Genomic DNA, 18536 nt, shown 5'->3' with positions numbered 1-18536 from the left:
TTCTGGGATCATATGTTGTCTTTGTTTCTGAGTGTCTTAGTTGATTTTTGATTGCTGTAGCAAAATATCTGATTGAGATGTGTTTTATTTTTATTCATAACTTTTACCATATCTGTATATGTTAGGGTCTGAAGATCTCAGAGACAAGCCCAGCCACAAACACTTTAAAAGCATAGTTTGGGTGGGCCAGAGATTTAGCTCAGTGGTTCTGATGCTTGCCTTGCAAGCTCAAGGACCGAAGTTCGATCCCCAGTACCAAAAAAAAAAAAAGAGCATAGTTTGGTATCTGTATTGCTTTGCACATCTAAAATTTCCCACAGTAAACAGAAAGTGAAAAAACAACAAAAAACAAAATATCCAAGGCTGGGTGCTTTATAATGAAAAGAAGTTTAGGGCCAGGGATTTAGCTCAGTGGTTCTGGCACCTGCCTTGCAAGTGCAGGGTCCCTAGTTCAATCCCCAGTACAAAAAAAAAAGAAAAGAAGCTTAGTTAGATCACAGGTTTTTTGTTTGTTTGTTTTTTTTGTTTCTGGTACTGGGGATTGAACTCAGGTGCTTGGGCTTGCGAGGCAGGCACCGGAACCACTGAGCTAAATCCCCAGCCCAAGATCACAGTTTTTGAGGCTGAAATTCAGGTTTGAGTGGCCCCATGTACCTGTAGCCTCTATGAGTTCTGTGAGGCCCACTTAGAAGGCAGGAGCCAGGACGGACCCAGTGGTCAGGCTCACTTTTTTTGTGTGTGAGAAGTGCTTTACTTAAAGTTTGCTTCAGCTGAAGAAAAATGTTTCTGTAGAGCCAGGGATTTAGCTCGGCACCATGCCTGCTTTGTGAGCGCAAGGTCCTCAGTTTGACCCCTGTACCAGAAAAAAAAAAGAAAAATGTTTTTGTGTGTTCCTAAGTCCCTGAAATTAAATCAACTAAGAGATAGTAACAATCTGTCAAATTAGTAAGAATTATTGAAATTGCTTAATTATCAGTACATGGTAAATCGATAAACTTCTGTGAACCTTTCTTGACCCATAAAAAGATTCAAAAGCAGTTTACCCATTTAGCACCTTAATTTTCTGTTGGAATAAAAATAACAGACCAGGTGATTTATAAAGTTTACATGTATTTGGTTCACAGTTCTGAGGCTGGAATGTCCATGATCATAGTGAAAGGATGAAGAACTAAAGAATGCACAAACGGTCTATGTTGATGTACATGGAAACATGCCATATAAACAGTGTTTTAGCTTTCCCATTGCTTGGACACAATACCCAACACCCACATTTTAAAAGAAGAGGTTTATTTTGGCTCATGTCATAAGAGGATTGAGTCAAAAAAAGAGGATTCAGTCCCTGGGTTGGATCCCCAGTGCTGCAAAAAAAATGAAATACACCAGCTATTACAGTAATACAAAATTCTTAGAAACTAATTCTTATCTCTTTGCCTCCACCCCAGCAACCCCCACACTATCACTGGTTCCAGCACTCTTACCTATAGCTTGGAAAAACCCAAAGGCAAGCCAGAAGGATGTTTTCCATTACGGAATAAGAAAAGATCCCCTTCAAGGTGTACTGAGCTCTGATCTCTGGAGAGTTACTGTTGTGCTTCAGGATTTTCATTTTATAGGTGAGAAAACTGTGCCTCAAAGAGACAGCTTTGACCAAGATTTGCATGGCAGAGTCTGAGTTAAAACATTACATATTTCCTGGCCAGTCGTGGTGGTGCACTCCTGTAGTCCCAGCACTCCAGAGGCTGAGGCAGGGGGATCACGATAAGTTTGAGGCCAGCCTGAACTACATAACAAGACCCCATCAGGGCCGTGGATTTAGCTCAGTGGCACTGTGCCTGCCTTGCAAGTGCAAGGTCCTGAGTTGGATCCTGGGTACCAAAAAAGAAAAAAAGACCCCATCTGAACAGAAAAAGTTAAAAAAAACATAATTTCCTGACATCTTCCCATTCCATCTTTTATTAGAATAACAAGACAGCCCTAAGTTTTCTAATGTTATTTTTGGAAGTAGTCTAAAACACCATTCTTCAAAAAGGAGAAATACAGATGCCAACAATGCAAGTTCCCCTGAGGCTGCCACTGATGATTTTTATGATAACTCTCCACCCCCACCCACTCACCCCTGGGCCACAAAACAAAACGAAAACAAACACTTGGTTACTGATATCAGGTAGGTAGAAGAGGTGACAGCAAGATTTTTAAAGTCAGATCAGAAGGAAAGATTGCTCTCCTCTCTTCCCAACCACAGATTGGTTGGTTTCTTTTTTTTTTTTTTTTTTTTTGACAGGGTTTCACCTTGTAGTTCAGGCAGGCCTTGAACTCACTACATAGCCCAGGCTGGCCTCACATGTGCACTTACTACATTCAGAGTACTGGGGATAGGCTGGGGATTTAGCTCAGTGGTGCTGCTACCCTGGCTTGCAAGCACAAGGTCCTGAGTTCAGTCCCTGGTACCAAAAAAAACCCACTGGTAATACACCCCTTTAAGGGAAAGGGTTGTGTTACTCAGGGCATCTGACAATACTAACTCCATGTAAATTTTTTTTTTTGGTACTAGAGATCGAACCCGGGACCTTGTGCTTGCCAAGCAGGCAGCACTGTTGAGCTACATCTCTGGCCTAACTCTGTCACTGTTTTTTGGGGGTGTTTTTTTTTTTTTGGTACCGAGGATCGAACTTGGGACCTTGCGCTTGCGTGGCAGATGCCGGAACCACTGAGCTAGATCCCCGGCCCCTAACTCTGTAATTGTAACAGCTTCTATGTGTTGTTACTTGGTCCTGGGGAGCAGGGGAGGAAGAGTGATTCTTCCTACCAAGAAAAACAACGCAGACAAGTCAGGAGCAGTTTGTAGTATTTTTTTGTCCTGGAGATCGAACTCAGGACCTTGCAATTGAGAGGCAGGTGGTGGAACCACTGAGCTAAATCCCCAGCCCACCTTTTTTGGTTTTTTGAGGCAGAGTCTCCCTTTGTACTTCAGGCTGGCACTGAACTCTCTGTGGAACCCAGGCTGGCCTCGAACTCATGGCGATCCTCTTGCCTCAGCCTCTTGAGTGCTGGGATTACAGGCATGTGCCACTGTGCTCAGCTTAGTAGTTTTTAGTTTAATCAAAGGGAAGGGTATTATCCACAATTGTTAGTTTAGATGTAGTTTGTTCCCCAAGGTTCGTGTGCTGGAGACAGTCTCCTGTGTAGCAGAGTGAGAGGTGGCAGAAACTTGAAGAGGTGGGGAGACTGCTGTTGGAAAGGATTAATATAGTTCTCAAGGGATCCCAGTTAGTTTCCTCCAGAGTGAGGTGTTATAAAAGAGTGAGCCTAGAGCCGGGCATGGAGACACACCCCTGTAATCTCAGCATCTGGGAGGGTGAGGCAAGAGGATCTCCGCAAGTTTGAGGCCAGCCTTGGCTACATAGTATGCCCATACTGTACATAAATAATATGTACACTGTACACATATAACATACATGCCACACATATGTGCACACATAATTTGAACGCTATATACCATACATAATGTGCATAATGAACACGATGTACATAATGCACACAATGTACATACACAATGTACGTAATATACGTAATGAATATAATGTGCACAATAGAATGTTCAAATGTGCAAAAGTAATGTATACATTGTATATATATAATGCACACTGTATATACATAATGTTCAAAGAGATTTAAAAGCAATTTTGCCCTGCCCTTCCCATTATATAGGTATATTGTGTACACTGTATATTTATATTGTGTGAGTTATGTACATGATATGTGTGCACTATACACATCATGCATGCACACTATAGTGTGTACAGTATGCACATTATGTATGTACATCATGTGTGTGCACTATGTATAGCATGTACAGTGTGTACATTATGCATAGACATTGTGTGCATTACATGTTCATTATGCACATTATGTACACTACATATACTACGTACAGTGTGCAGTGCACATAATATATACATAATATACATGTAATACAATATGTACATTATACGTATATCATGTTTCTACAGTTTATACAGTATGAACATTTTGTACAGGGTGTATACTAGGTATGTAGTGTGTGCATTATGTATGTACATTATGCACATTATGTGTATTATGCACATTACCTTTATTCTGTATGTACATTACATGATTATGTACATTATATACATTATATACATTATGCACATTTGTATGTACATTACACTTGATCTTAGCCAAAAGGCTGAGAAGCGATGTGTACATTACAATATTCAGACAAAAGAAATGGTCAAAGGAAACTCCAACTTGATGACTTTGCTTTTATTTGCGTAACTCCTGCATGCAGTCCTCTAATGTATAACAGAATATAAAACTACAATACTGTACGGTGCAATCACAAAAATTCCAGTACTGTCTGTAGAAGAAGCCAACATAAAGCCTCACTGCTGCCTGTGATCTTCGTAAGTCTGAGTGGTGGGGTGTACGTTCAAACAGTTGTTAAACAGGTAGGTCGTTAAACGAAGAATGCCAGTCTCTTAAATCTTCTAATTTATAATTTATTTTATTTTGATATAGGCGACTGAACCGAGGACCTTCACATTGAGCTACATTTCCAGCCCTTTAAAAGTTATTTAAGGCCGGGGATTTAGCTCAGTGGTGCTGCACCTGCCTCACAAGTGCATGGTCCTGAGTTTGATCCCTGGTACCGAAAAAAAAAATTACTTAAATTTTTTTTCAGACAGAGTCTTACTAAGGCACTCAGTTGCCTAGATTGGGTTCAACTTGTGATCTTCCTGCCTCAGCACCCCAGAATGTTGGGATTATAGGCATGCACCACCATGTCTGACTAAATCTCTTTATTTTAAATTTTCATCAAGTTAATATTTGAAGAGTTTTAAAAACAAAGTAGTACTGTCCTGAGTTCAATGCCCAGTACTGGAGAGAAAAAAAATGTAGTACTAAAAAGCAAAAAATTCCAGCATTTCCCTCCCCTAACCATTATCCTGCTGCTCACAGGCATAAGCTTCCAATACAGGGTTGTTTTTTTATTTTCTAGTATTCATATCCTCTATCTAAATAATATGCTTGTTGGGCCAGGGATTTAGCTCAGTGGTGCCGCTGCCTATGTCACAACCATAAGGTCCTGAGTTCGATCCCCTGGTACCAAAAAAAAAAAAATGGTTGCACTATAGCTTTCTGATCTATCAGTTTTATACTCTATTGTTTACTTTCTATTATGATCAATAAGAACCTAGAACTCTCTTATCCCCTGCCTTCTCTCTATGAATTCAGCACAAGATTTCCTTTTTTAAAAATGGGTATTAAGTGATTATTACAGTTAACTGAGCAATGGTACGATGGATACCTTCCTTTCTTGTGTATTTTGGTTTTTGGTGGAGTTAATTGCGGTCACTTTTATTTGCTTGATTTTCTTGAACATCTAAGTCATCTCATATACTCTGATAAATTCATGTAGTAGGACCTGTCAAATTATCATGCCCCCTGTGTTTCCACTTCTGGAATTCTCAACCATAATCCAGTGTCTGTCTCTAACTCTTATATACTTGCCATTCTGGGTCTTCCCTTTTAACATAATATTGGAAATTCTCTTTGCCTCTCTCCTACGTTGGATCTTAGTTTCTAGATTCCTTGTCTTAATTCATTTTTGGCTTAAGCTTCCTTCCTTCCTTTTCTAATTTTGCTATAACATATCCTCTAATACCTGAGAAAGGCTGTATAGGAACTTGTAAAAATGACTTTGGTCTTCAATCAAATTTAGTGGATAGTTTGGCCAGTTAAGAATTATGGGGGAGTGACAAGTGTGGTGGCACAGGCCTGTAATCTGAGCACTGGGGAGGCAGGATTGTTGTGAGTTTGAGGCTGGGGTGGGCTACATAGTAAGTTCAAGGCCAGCCTGAACTATAGAACAAGACCTTGCCACACACACACAAAAGTTGAAAGCTATAGTCATCCTATAGAACAGTACAATTTATTCCTCCTATATATTTTGGTATCCATTAAAGCCGCCTTCTAGCTGGGTGTGGTGCGGCATGCCTATAATCCCAGGATCACAAATTTGAGTTCTACCTGAGAAATGTGGTAAGACCCTGTCTCAAAATAAAAAAAGTAAAACAGCAACGAAAAAGAATTTTAAAAACCTTAGAGAGCTGGAGATGTAGTTCAGTGATAGAGTGCCCTGGGTTCAATCCTCAGTACCATAAGAAACAAAACAAAAAACAATAAGCAAAATAAAACAAACACCCCCCCCCCCTTTCTAGAATTGCAAATTCAAGCCCAGCCTGGGGAACTTAGTGACCTAGCAAGATCCTGGCTCAAAATAAAAAATTTAAGAAAAGGGATGGGGGGGCCTGGGATTTAGCCTGCCTTGCAAGTGCAAGGCCCTGAGTTCAATCCCTGGTACAAGAAAGAAAGGAAGGAAGGAAGGAAGGAAGGAAGGAAGGGACATACAAAATATTATTTTAAAAGGGTCAAGGATTTAGCTCAGTGGGGCCACCATCTGCCTCACAAGTGCAAGGTCCTGAGTTTGATTCCTGATGGGGGGGGCGGGGCAGGGATGGGGATGTAGCTCAATGTGAAGTGTGAAGACCCTGGGTTCAATCCCCAGTACCATACAAAGCAAAACAAAACTAAACACAAAAATGCCCCTCTCCAGCCCAACTCCCTCTTCCCCTTTTCTATGCTTTACATTCATAAAATCCAATTTTTTAACTTCAGCATGTGAGAACATGTGTTATCTTTCTGTGTCTGGCTTATTTCACTTAATTTTTTTTTTTGTACTGGGGATCAAACTTGGGACCTTGTGCTTGCAAGGCAGGTGGCAGAACCACTGAGCTAAATCCCTGGCCCTATTCCACTTAATTTTGAATTTACCTTCATTGTCTTTTTTTTTTCTTATAAAACATTAAATTTTACTCAAGGTACAAAGTAAGCAACAGATTGATATAGAGAAACACATAGCTTATACCTTTTTCTTTAAAGCAGTATAGCTAAGTGAAGTGAAAAATAGTACAGATTTTTATATTTACTATAAAATATGAATTCGTAAGTACACTTAGAAATTGAACTGTTTTTCTTCTTTCTAGAGGCATGATGAGTTTCCAGGTTGGTAGTGATCTACAAACATTGTGCCTTAGAGCTGACAGGAAGAAGACCAGTAGAGTGTCCTCTGCTCCAACTCATGCTGAGCTGGATAGGGGAGAGGTTTGGACAGGAAGAAGAAACTGCAGAGTCTCTACCTCTCCATGTGGAACCCCAACAAAGTGGCTTACACAGAAAGGATTTAGGCAAACGTGCAGAAACATACTAACATGCTACGATAACAGGATAGCTTAGTCTATAACAATAGCAGGATAGCCTTTGTTTATTTCCAGCACACACATCCATTCACTGGCACCAGTACAACAAGTACACTAATGTAGAAAGCATTTTTGCCTTCACAGCACTGACAACTAAAGAGCACACAGAATATAGTACTCTGATTTTTTTGTTTTTGTTTTTTTGGTACTGGGGATCGAACTTGGGACCTTGTGCTTGCAAGGCAGGTGGCAGAACCACTGAGCTAAATCCCCGGCCCTATAGGACTCTGATTTTTAAGTGGATAGTCATGGAAGTTCCAAGATCAGATCCACTAGGTTACCCTGAGTATTAATCCATAAAAATATTTTCTTGAAAATGATGTTTAAAAGAGACTTCTAGAAACAGGGAGACTATATCAAAGACTATATCAGAAGAAGACATAGTGTTATGTGGACTGCAGATTCAGACTGGGAGTTGATTTTCAGTGGGGCTTCTGGGTAGAGGACATTTCTCTCAGTTGCTCCCTCAAAGGAGATTCTGAGATCTCAGGGCAGGCAGCTGGCTCAGGTGAGTGACTCCCTGGATTTAATGCTCCTTAACAAAACCCCATTGAGGCTGAAGGACTGAAACTCTTACCTATATAAAAAAGAGCTATGAATACAGAAAGGCTTCATGCAAAGCCTGCTGAGATAGAGGGTTGGTGGGCTCCTCCACACTGCTGACAGACAAGCATGCCAGCTGGTGGGCCCCCAGCACAGTGGCTGGTGTGGGCTCACTCTAGAGAAGTCTGATTCAGAAGCACCTGAATGAAGTGTCCACATGGGAGGAGCCCTAGGATTACTGAATGCTGGAAGGTATTTCAGGAACACCCATGGCCAGCAGAGTCAGGTCATGTTTTTCACCGATCAATCTTTAATGTGAATGAAGGGCTGTAGAACAGTCTAGTCTTTCCAAGATGTCCTCTTCTGTTGTCATCACCTGAAGTCTTTCTTGACCTTTTGGGCTGGACATCCAAAATGATCCCATTCATGACCTAGTGCTCCAGATTGTTCCTTTTATCTAAAATGATCCATTTATTACCTAGTGCTGCAGATTATTCTGGGAAGCTGGCATATTAGATGATGTGTACAACCATGTCACCACTAACCTGCTTAAATCCAGTTCCCAGCCTTCCATTTCTGCTCTGTAGTCTAGAAACATTTCTTTAAAAACTAGAGAATCTGTAAATGTGAGCAGCATATTGAATACCTGAGATAAATAACTTGAAAGGATGAAGGGTTTATTTTGGCTCACATTGGAGTTTTCAGTCTATGGTCAGTTGGTCCTATGGTTTTGGGCCTGTGGAAAGGCAGCTCGTCATAGTGGGAGTGTGTGGCAAAGGAAGCAGAGAGACACAGGGAGGGGTCAGGGTTCCAATATCCCTTCCACCAGCAAACCTAATGAGCTATCTTTCTCTCATTAGGCCCTGTCTACTAAAGCTCTACCACCACACCACAGTGCTGTAGGGTGGGGAACAGGCCTTCAATGACAATCTGGATCCAACTTATAGCAGTAGCTTACAGTTCCATATCCTCTACAAGAGGGTAACCCCTGAACATTTTTCATCAAGATAGAAAATGACAATCTAGTTTCCCCCATCCTTGACCCAGCCAAAACACATACTTAGTTACCTGCATATGTGGTTCACACAGGTGAGAACCAATGGTTAATCTCAGGTACAGGCTGGGAAAAAACAGGAGGAAGTTGGCAAGGACAATGAAGTCATTCAGTGGTTGGGGAAACAATTACAGATCTTGTTTAGTCATCTAAGGTGAAGTCAGGGGCTGAGAAAGGAATCTAGAATAATTCCTTTATTTCTAGCTTGGTCACTAACTTTTGAAATTGCCTTCAGAGGCTAGGGATTTAGCTCAGTGGTTCTTCTGCCTGCCTTGCAAATGCAAGGTCACGAGTTTGATCCCTAGTACCAAAAAAAAAAAAAAAAAAAAAAAAAGAGAGAAAAAAGAAAAGAAGTTGCCTTCAGAATCCTTTTATGGGTCAAGAAGATCAGTTTCATTGCTTTGTCATCTTTTTTACTGTTTTCATAAACCATGAACCAGTTGATAACTTACATGAATCATCAGATTACTTTTAATTGACTTTGGGGCTTTTAAAAAAAGGTTTACTTTCAAAGGATAAGATTTTTTTTTCTTTTTCTTGGTTATAGAGGTGAATGGGTTTCTCATTTGGCACATAACACACTTTGGTCATTTTTAGCTTCCACTCATATCCCTTTCCCTGTCCTCCCCTGTAGTTTCACATTTTTTGGAGGGTTTCAATGCATGTGTCTTAGTTACTTCTCTTGTTGCTGAGACAAAATACCCAACACCCAAAGTTAAAGGAGCGAAGGTTTATTTCAGCTCACAATTTGTAGAAGTTTCAGTCAATGCAGGGCAGCATAGCAGAGGGGCATCACAGAGGAGAAAACAGCCCATGACATGGCAGGCAGAAGGCAGTAAGCAGCAGCAGCAACAGCAAAAGTTGGCAGCAGACTGCCTCTCCCTTTTATCCCTTCCAGGCTACCTGCCTTTTGGATGGTGCTACCCACACCCAGGGTGAGCCTTCCCATTATCTGCACTTAGAACTATGTTAAACCAATCAGGGGACTAATTTAGTAATCACACAACCTTAATGCCAGTATCACACCCTAGATCCAGCCATCTCCAAAAAGCCCCACCTGTAACTGCATGAGGCTTTGGGGGGACATCTAGATATAAGCCATAACAGCATGTAATATATTTTCCTTGTATCTATCCCCCCATTGCCTGTGCTTACACACCCCTCTTCCTCTGATTCCATTCCTCTTCTCTACTAGCTTCTCTTATTTTCTTGTCATCTTAGATTCTACATACTAGGGAAAGCTGCGATAATTGTCTTTCTCCTGGTCTGGTTTATTTTATTCAACTTGATAGTCTCTTGATCCATCTATTTTCCTGAAAATGATTGAATTTCATTATTCCTATGGCTGAATAATACTCCATCGAGTATGTACACCATATTTCCATCCGTTTATGGCCATCCATGGTATTTCCATATCTTGGCTATTGTGGATTATGCTGCAATAAACATGAATATGCAGGTGTCCTTATAGTATGCTGACTTTACTTGCTTCAGGTATACAGTGGACCCTCAAGTTATGACCAGCCTTCATACAAACAACTTGGATTACAAGCAGAATTTTAGTTTTAATTTACTAATAAAGTCTTGAGTTATGACCCAAATGCTGGCTGCTTGTGCTTCCAGATGGTCTCAGATACAGATTTAACCCTTAAAGAGTTCTGGAAGGAACCTTACAACATCCTTTCCTGTGTGGGGTTAATTGAGAAATCCTGGGTCAGTGTCTCTCTAAGGACACTGAGATCTTCCTGGAAGAAAGTGTGGCCTAAAATTACACAGGAGAGAGACTTAGAAGGCAATTGACCAGCTTGAGTTACAACTCGCCCTTGGGAATGAATTGAGTTCACAAGTCAAGGGTCCACTATATCAAGGAGTGGTATATCTGGACCAAAGAGAACTCTATTTTTAGGGGGTTTTTTGGTACCAGGGATTGAACTATTTTAATTTTTTGAAGACCCTCCATACTGATTTCCATAGTGGCGTACTAATTAACATTTGTATCAACAGTGTCAAAGCATCCTCACCAGCATTTATTGTTTTTTGTATTCTTTTTTTTTTTTTTGGTACCGGAGATTGAACTCAGGTCCTTGCGCTTGCACAGCAGGCGGTAAAACCACTGAGCTAAATCCTTGATGATAGCCATTCTGACTGGGGTAAGATGGAATCTCAGTGTAGTTTTGATTTGCATTTCCATAATAGCTAAAGATGTTAAACGTTTTAAAATATACTTAATTGGCCATTTGTACTTCTTTTGAGAAGTGTCTATTCTCTTTGATTTTTGATAGTTATTTGTGTTTTTTTAGTTATTTATGTTTTAGGTATTAATCCTCTATTGGGAGGGTACCTGGCAAAGATTTATCCCATTTTGCAGGTTGTCTCTTTGCTCTGTTCATTGTTTCCCTTGACATACAGAAACTTTTAAATTTGATGTAGTACCATTTGTTGATTCTTTGTTGTTGCCTGTGCTATTGGAATCCTATTCAAGAAATCTTTGCCTGTGCCTATGGCTTTAGGTGTTTCCCTTCTGTTTTCTTTCAGAAGTTTCCAAGTTTCAGGTCTTATACCTGGGTCTTTTATCCATTTTTTTTTTTTGGTACCAGGGATTGAACTCAGGACCTTGTGCTTTCGAGGCAGGCCTGGTGCCACTGAGCTAAATCCTCGGCCCTTCTCAGGATCATTTTTTAAAGTGCCTGTCTTTTCTCTAATGCATATTTTGGCTCCTTTGTCCAGAATCAGATGGATGTAGTTACTTGGGTTTGTTTCTGTACCCTCTATTCTGTTCCATTGGTCTATGTGTCTATTTTTGTGCCAGTATCATGCTGTTTTTGTTACTGTTGTTTTGTAGTAGAAATCAGGTATTGTGATACCTCCAGCCTTGCTCTTTCTGTTTAGGATTGCTTTGGTTATTCTGTGTGTTTTGTGCCTATGAACTTTAGTATTGTTTTTTCTAGTTCTGTGAAGAATGTCATTGGTACTTTGATGGGGATTGCACTGAACCTGTAGATCACTTTTGGTAAGATGACTATTTTGACGTTATTAATTCTGCCAATCCAGAAGATGAAGGTCTTTCCATCTTCTGGGGTCTTCTTCAATTTCTTTCTTCAGTGTTCTGTAATTTTCATTCCTCTCCTTTATTAGATTGATCCTTAGGTATTTTATTTTATTTGAAGCTATTGTGAATTGAAGTGCTTTCCTGATTTCTGTAACTTTTTTTTTTTTTTTTTTGGTACCGCGGATCGAACTCTGGTCCTTGCGCTTGCACAGCAGGCGATGAAACCACTGAGCTAAATCCCTGGCCCAGCTTTCCTGATTTCTTTCTTAGCTAGTCCATTATTGGTGTATATCAAAGGGATTGATTTTTAATGTTGTTTTTATATCTTGCTACATTGCTGAATTGAATTATCACTTCTAAAAGTCTTTCTGTAGAGCCCTTAGGATTTCTTTTTTTTTAGTTTTTGTTCTTTATTCGTCCAAGTTTGCACTACATAATGGTTACATTTCTTGTGGAAAGTTGGCACATGTACTTAACACATCTCAATTCCTTTTTCATCCCCTTTCTTTCTCCTCTCTCAAACTTCTTCTATCTCTTGATCCCCTTCCCATCTGAAAAACATCCATCTCCCCACTTCCTATTATCTGTCTTTTATTTTGTTTATTATATTTTGATAATATGAAAAACATTAAAAAATCTTATATAAGAGAAACCATGTAATACTTAAGGTTGTATGTCTGATTAACATTATAGTCTGAAGGTTCATCTATTTTTTTTAATGACTCAAGTTTATCCTTCTTTATGGTAAAGTAATACTCCATTGTGTATAAAAGCATTTTCTTTTCCTTTTTTTGGTGGTACCAGGGATCGAACTCAGGACCTTGTGCTTGCAAGGCAAGGACAGTGCCACTGAGCTAAATCCCCACCCCAAAAGCATTTTCTTTATCCATGTATAGGATCATATCATCTACAAACAGAATCATTTTACTTCTCCTATTTTTGACCCTGTTAGCTTTTTCTCTTGCTTAAATGCTTTAGCTAAAATTTCAAGAACTACATTGAATAAGAGCAGTGGGAGTAGACATCCTTCCATCATTTGTGATCAAAGGATAAGATCTGTCCTCAGGATGGATTTGCCAGGCAGCATGCCTACACTCTCTTATTTCATCTGGAACTGGGAAAATTCTCCATTATTGGGAAAACTTGGTGAAAACCTAATCTTTGAGGCAGTATGCTTGCTACAGTGAAGATTTTGGGCCTTCTTGTGTCCTCTGTGCCTCTGAATCATGCAGTTTTCCCTGGAATATCTCTATATGGCCCCCTTTCCAGATTCAAGCTGGGGAATGGTACCTTTCAAGGCCCAGGTCAGATGTGCTCACATTCCAGCCTCCCAGACAGGGAGACACACTGTCTCTGCTGGACTGTGGGTGGTGCTAGCGGAGGCCTCAGATGCTGGTCATCACCTCCCACCACTGCACACCTGGGGTACAACGTGCATTGTATTCATTTGGTTGACTTGGAGAGGAGTCATGGAAGCAGTAACTGATGTTCCACATGCCTGAGAAAGTTGGAATCCAGAGCCCCGTGAGAAGCTACATGAGAGTGCTCTCAACTTCCTGGCACCAAATGAAAACAGTGCCTGAGATGGGGCCAGGACTCCCACCTTTGAAGGCCCGAGGAGGAAGGAACATGGGCAGCAAGACAGGGAAATCGGGAAAGGAAAAGGGCGAATGGGATGGTTTAGGAGGGGCTCAAGGGCCAGGGATAAGGAAACCATGATGGGAGGGAAAATATCCAGGCTGTATGGCACCCAAGTCACCCTGCTGGATGAGGTGGGACCGCAGGGTGGGTCCCAGGATTGAGACCTGTGTGCTTTTGGTCACTGGCAAGGGTTTCATTCCTTAGTACACATTTCCAGAAGTGAAATTTCTGGTTCTCATATTGGTTGCTAAACCACTGTCTTTTGGAGTTTTGCAGTAATTTACACTATCATAATTAGAGATTAAAATCCTTTCCATGCCCATGATAATGGCTTTTTTAACCTTTCATAATCTCATAGAGTGAAAATGACATTAATCATTGCTTTAATTTAAATTTCTTTACTGCCGATTATCAAGTGTTTTTTCCTTCTTTCATGTTTATAGGTTGTTTTTTCTCTGTAAAACTCTTATTTAAAAATAGAGTTCTTTTGAGCCAGGGATTTAGCTCAGTGATTTCGCCTCCTGCTGCGCAAGCGCAAGGACCCGAGTTCGATCCCCAGTACCAAAAAAAAATAGAGAGTTCTTTTGGGAGGAGGTAGGAGGAGTAAAGTGTAGTTAGGCATGGTGGTGCATGGCTGTAATTCCAGCACTCTGGGAGGCTGAGGCAGGAGGATCACAAGTTCGGGACCAGCCCGAGCAATTTAGTGAGTTAGTGAGCTCTGTCTCAAAAGAAAAGAGAAAAAGTGTTTGCTTCGGCAGCACATATACTAAAATTGGAATGATACAAAGAAGATTAGCATGGCCCCTGCATAAGGATGACAGGCAAATTCGTGAAGCGTTCCGTATTTTTAAAAAAAGATTTTAAAAAAGGGCTAGGAAAAAAAAGGGCTAGGAATGTAGCTCTGTGTGAAGAACCTGGTATCAATCCCTAATATTGAAAAAAAAAAAAGAGGTGGATATTAGCAGGGATTCAATATGGAGATTTATGTCACCATAGGAGAATTTATGTCATTAATTTTTTTTTTTTGTACCGGCGATCGAACTCGGGACCTCGCGCTTTCGAGGCAGGGAGTGGAACCACTGAGCTAAATCCCCGGCCCTATGTCACTAATTTTTTTTCTTGTTGACTTGTAAGAATTTTTTTAGGGATATTGGCTCTTTGTCATATATATGGTATAAATATTATGAAGGCAAAATTACATTTTTCTAGCTAAGCTAGATTTTTTTTGGTGTTTTGAGACAGTAGTTCAAATTGGCCTTGAACTCGAGGTGATCTTCCTGCCTTAGCCTCCCAAGTGCTGGGATTATAGGCATGTGCTTCCCTCCCTGCCCAGATCATTATAATGGATAGTCTCTATTTTATTTTTCTTTTCTGTAACATCTTCTAGTTTCCCATGTAGTATAACCATATTTAATGTATATTTAAATTATTTAAATTTGAAATAGGAATTATTGAGTTATGAGGCCATCTTTTTTCACTCCTTTGTCTTTCTTTATTCCTTCTTTTTTAATTAAAAAAATTTTTTTTGGTGGTACTGGGGTTGGACCTCAGCACTTTTGCACTGAGTTACATTCCCAGACCCTTTCACTTTTTTGTTTTTTGGTATTGGGGATCAAACTCAGGACCTTGTGCTTGTGAGGTAGGTGGTAGAACCACTGAGCTAAATCCCCAGCCCTATATATATATTTTTGGCTTTGAGACAGGGTCTTGCTAAATCACTGAGGTGCCCAGCTGTCCTTGAACTTGCAATCCTCATGGCTCAGCCTCCCAGAGTGCTGGGATTACAGGCATGGTACACCACTCCTAGCTAGGTCAGTTTCTTTTTGTTTATTTACTTTTAATTAATAACTAATTATATATATTTATGGTATAAACATGATATGTACATATATACATACATATAGACATTGTGGGATGGCTAAATCAAACTAATATACACATGACTGTACTTTTTTTTCTAGTTACTGAGGATCAACCTAAGGTCTCAGATGAGAGGTAAGTATTCTACCATTGAGCTACAACCCAGCTCTATACTTACCAGTTTGTGTATGTGTGTACATATGATGAGAATGCTTAAACTTTACTCTCCTAACAATTTTCAAGTATTTAATACATTGTTAATAACTATAGCCACTATGTTGTATTTTAAATCATACTTTTGGGGGGTTTTTTTGGTGGTGGTGTTGAAGATTGAACCCAGGGCCATGTCACTGAGCTATATCCCTGGCTCTCTCTATATACTTTTTTTTTGTTTTTTGAGACAGGGTCTTGCTATGTAGCCCACACTAGCCTTGAACTTGCAGCAATCTTCCTGCTTCAGCCTCCTGAGTGCTGAGATTATAGGCATGTGGCACCATGCCCGGCTATATCTACTTTTATTTAAAGATATATATTTATTTCATTTTTTTGAGACAGGTTCTCACTAAGTCACTAACTTTCCCAGATTGCTCAAACTTGTGTTCCTCCTTCCTCAACCTCCTGGAGTGCTGGCATGAAAATTTCATGCCTTCATGCCTCGCTCAAAATTTGAAAAAAAAGTAACTGAGAATTGCATACTATAAAAGATGCACACATAATTTATGAAGTCATAATAAGTTAAGGCAGTGTCAGATACTCCAGCTTTTATAATTATAAAATTACATTGATGTAATTTATAAAATTATTAGATAAAATTTAATGTGATATAATGATATGGGGCTGCTGCTCCTGAGTCCTAGGCCTGTGTCATTGACATTCCAGATAGGCTTGATATTTAGCTGATGGAAGCTCAGCTAAAGTCTGTGACAGCAAATTCTAATTTGCTTTAATGAGCAGATGTGCCATTTAGACAGAAACCACCTCTGCCTTAAGTTTGGGATAAGTGCTTCTAGGACCTTAAATGGATTCAATATGTCCAGATGCAAAAGGGCAACCCAAAACCTATTTGATATAATTTTCAGGGTCATGGAAGTGAAGTTATTTTACAGTGAGTCCCTGACTTATGAACATTTGAGCTGCAAACTTTCACAGATATGAACGGACCTTGCATTCTGAACATTCGTAGATGTGAACAAATCACAAAAGTAGCTCATGTGTCTGCCGGACATTGTCACAGTTGTGCTGCTGTGTGTTCACTGTACAGTGCGATAGTGTATGGTGGTAGAGTGCTCAGTCAGAGCCCAGGTGTCTGGAAGCAAGAGGAAAAGCAGTGGTGATGTGGAGGGGACTTCTAGGAAGCACAAAGCAATAACCATGGAAATAAAAGTGAAAATACAGTAACTTGGGTCAGCTCACTCCAAGCAACCTCCGAATGCCAGTTGTTGTACTGTACTGTACCACCATTTAACAGTAACAGTAAAAGTAAAAATAGGTCATTTACAGTATTTTTGTATATGTTTGGGTTTTTTAATGGTTTATGTTGTGTATTTGTGTCAAAGGTCGATGAAACTCACTTTGTCAGACTTATGAATGAATCTGACTTATGAACATTTTTCCAGAATGGAACTCATTCATAAGTCGGGGACTTAACTTTGTCAAATGATTATTTTATAGAATTCTGTCTCATAGGTGAATTGCCAATTACTTCACATATCTTCCTAATCACAACCAAATCTCCTACATATGGATTTTAGACTTTAATCTGGTGACCATCTGTTAAAATGATTCACTTTTCACATCAAGGATTAAGGTAAATTATTCTATATACTCTATTTGTACTTCCAGAGGCTACTATGAAAGCTACAAAGAATGACAAGAGGTATAGCCTGCTACTTGTTTGCAACATAAAGGAGACAGAACATACTTGGAAATTAGAATGAGTCAGAGGAAGCAGGAGCTGTTATGTGAAGCTTGTTTAAATGGAGTCTCTTGTTTACATCATTTGCTGGAGAGACAGGTAGGTTTGATACAGGGCATCTGAAAGGCACATTTGATCCTAGTCCGTGGATGCACCTCCCTGCTAACTGCAGGACCCCATTTCCAGCATTCCTGGTTTCCCACCCTCCTCTTCTTCCAGCAGCCTAGAAGTCTCAGCTGCGTGAACTTCTTCAGCTTCCACAGTCTCCTCAGTTCTCATCTGCTTTCACCTTCATCAGCCCCCTCTTCAGTTGGGCTGGATAAACCCTTCCCATTTACTTCCAACAGGAGGAGGGCAAGATCAAGATCCTGCCACCCTGCTAGTCCCAGGCTCTGTGAGGTTGCAAGAAGTAACAAACTTTCATCTCCCTGAAGATTTGAGCTCAGGCTGGAGACTGATGGCCCTGACAGCAAAGTCTTTTTTTCTCTTGAGACCGAGTCTCACTATGTAGTTCAGGTTGGCCTTGAACTCACTGTGTAGCCCAGGCTGGCTTTGAACTCATGGTGATCCTCTTGCCTCAGCCTCCTGAGTGCTGGGATTATAGGCATGCACCACCACATCTGGTCAGCAAAGTCTTTATGAGGTGAAAAAATGCCTTTCACTGCTAGCTGCTCATCTCTTAGGAAGCCATAGAGAAGATAGGCACCTAGACATAGGTTGACCAACACTGGGAAATCTCAGCCTACCAGTTCATCTTCAACCACTCCTTGATATCCAGGAATTGATACCCTGTGAATAACAGGAGTACAGATCCTCCTCAACTTGTGATGGGATCATGTTTCAATAAATCCATCCTAAATTGAAATTATACATTAAAAATGTAGCTAGGCATGGTGGCACATGCTTGTAATCTCAGTATTCTGGGAGGCTGAGGCAGGATGATCATAAGTTCAAGCCCAGCTCTGGTGTAGGGACAGGGTGCTGTAGATGAGAAAATAAAAATAGGGGCTGCCTTAAGTCTTCTAGCTAATCCTGACTAGAAGGAGATAAAAATAAACTTCACTAGAGAGAGATATTCTCCTGGGAAGCAAGTCAACAATGGGTAGAAAAAGAAAAAGAAAGAAAGAAAAAGAA

At 40.2% G+C, this 18536-nt stretch overlaps 1 non-coding gene across 1 annotated transcript; it reads left to right on the top strand.

The window, feature by feature from the left end:
- The first annotated feature begins 14369 nt into the window (after window positions 1-14369).
- LOC147822354 (U6 spliceosomal RNA) lies at window positions 14370-14476 on the top strand. The gene has a single exon (XR_015445825.1). It is a non-coding gene; the product is annotated as a U6 spliceosomal RNA (small nuclear RNA).
- The last annotated feature ends 4060 nt before the right edge of the window (window positions 14477-18536 follow it).

Source organism: Heterocephalus glaber, unplaced genomic scaffold, assembly GCF_053883595.1.
Source record: "Heterocephalus glaber isolate CG9 unplaced genomic scaffold, H.glaber_assembly_v1.0 deba00001662, whole genome shotgun sequence".
In the NCBI taxonomy this organism is placed as follows: domain Eukaryota; kingdom Metazoa; phylum Chordata; class Mammalia; order Rodentia; family Bathyergidae; genus Heterocephalus; species Heterocephalus glaber.
This window is presented reverse-complemented; position numbering and strand designations above follow the sequence as displayed.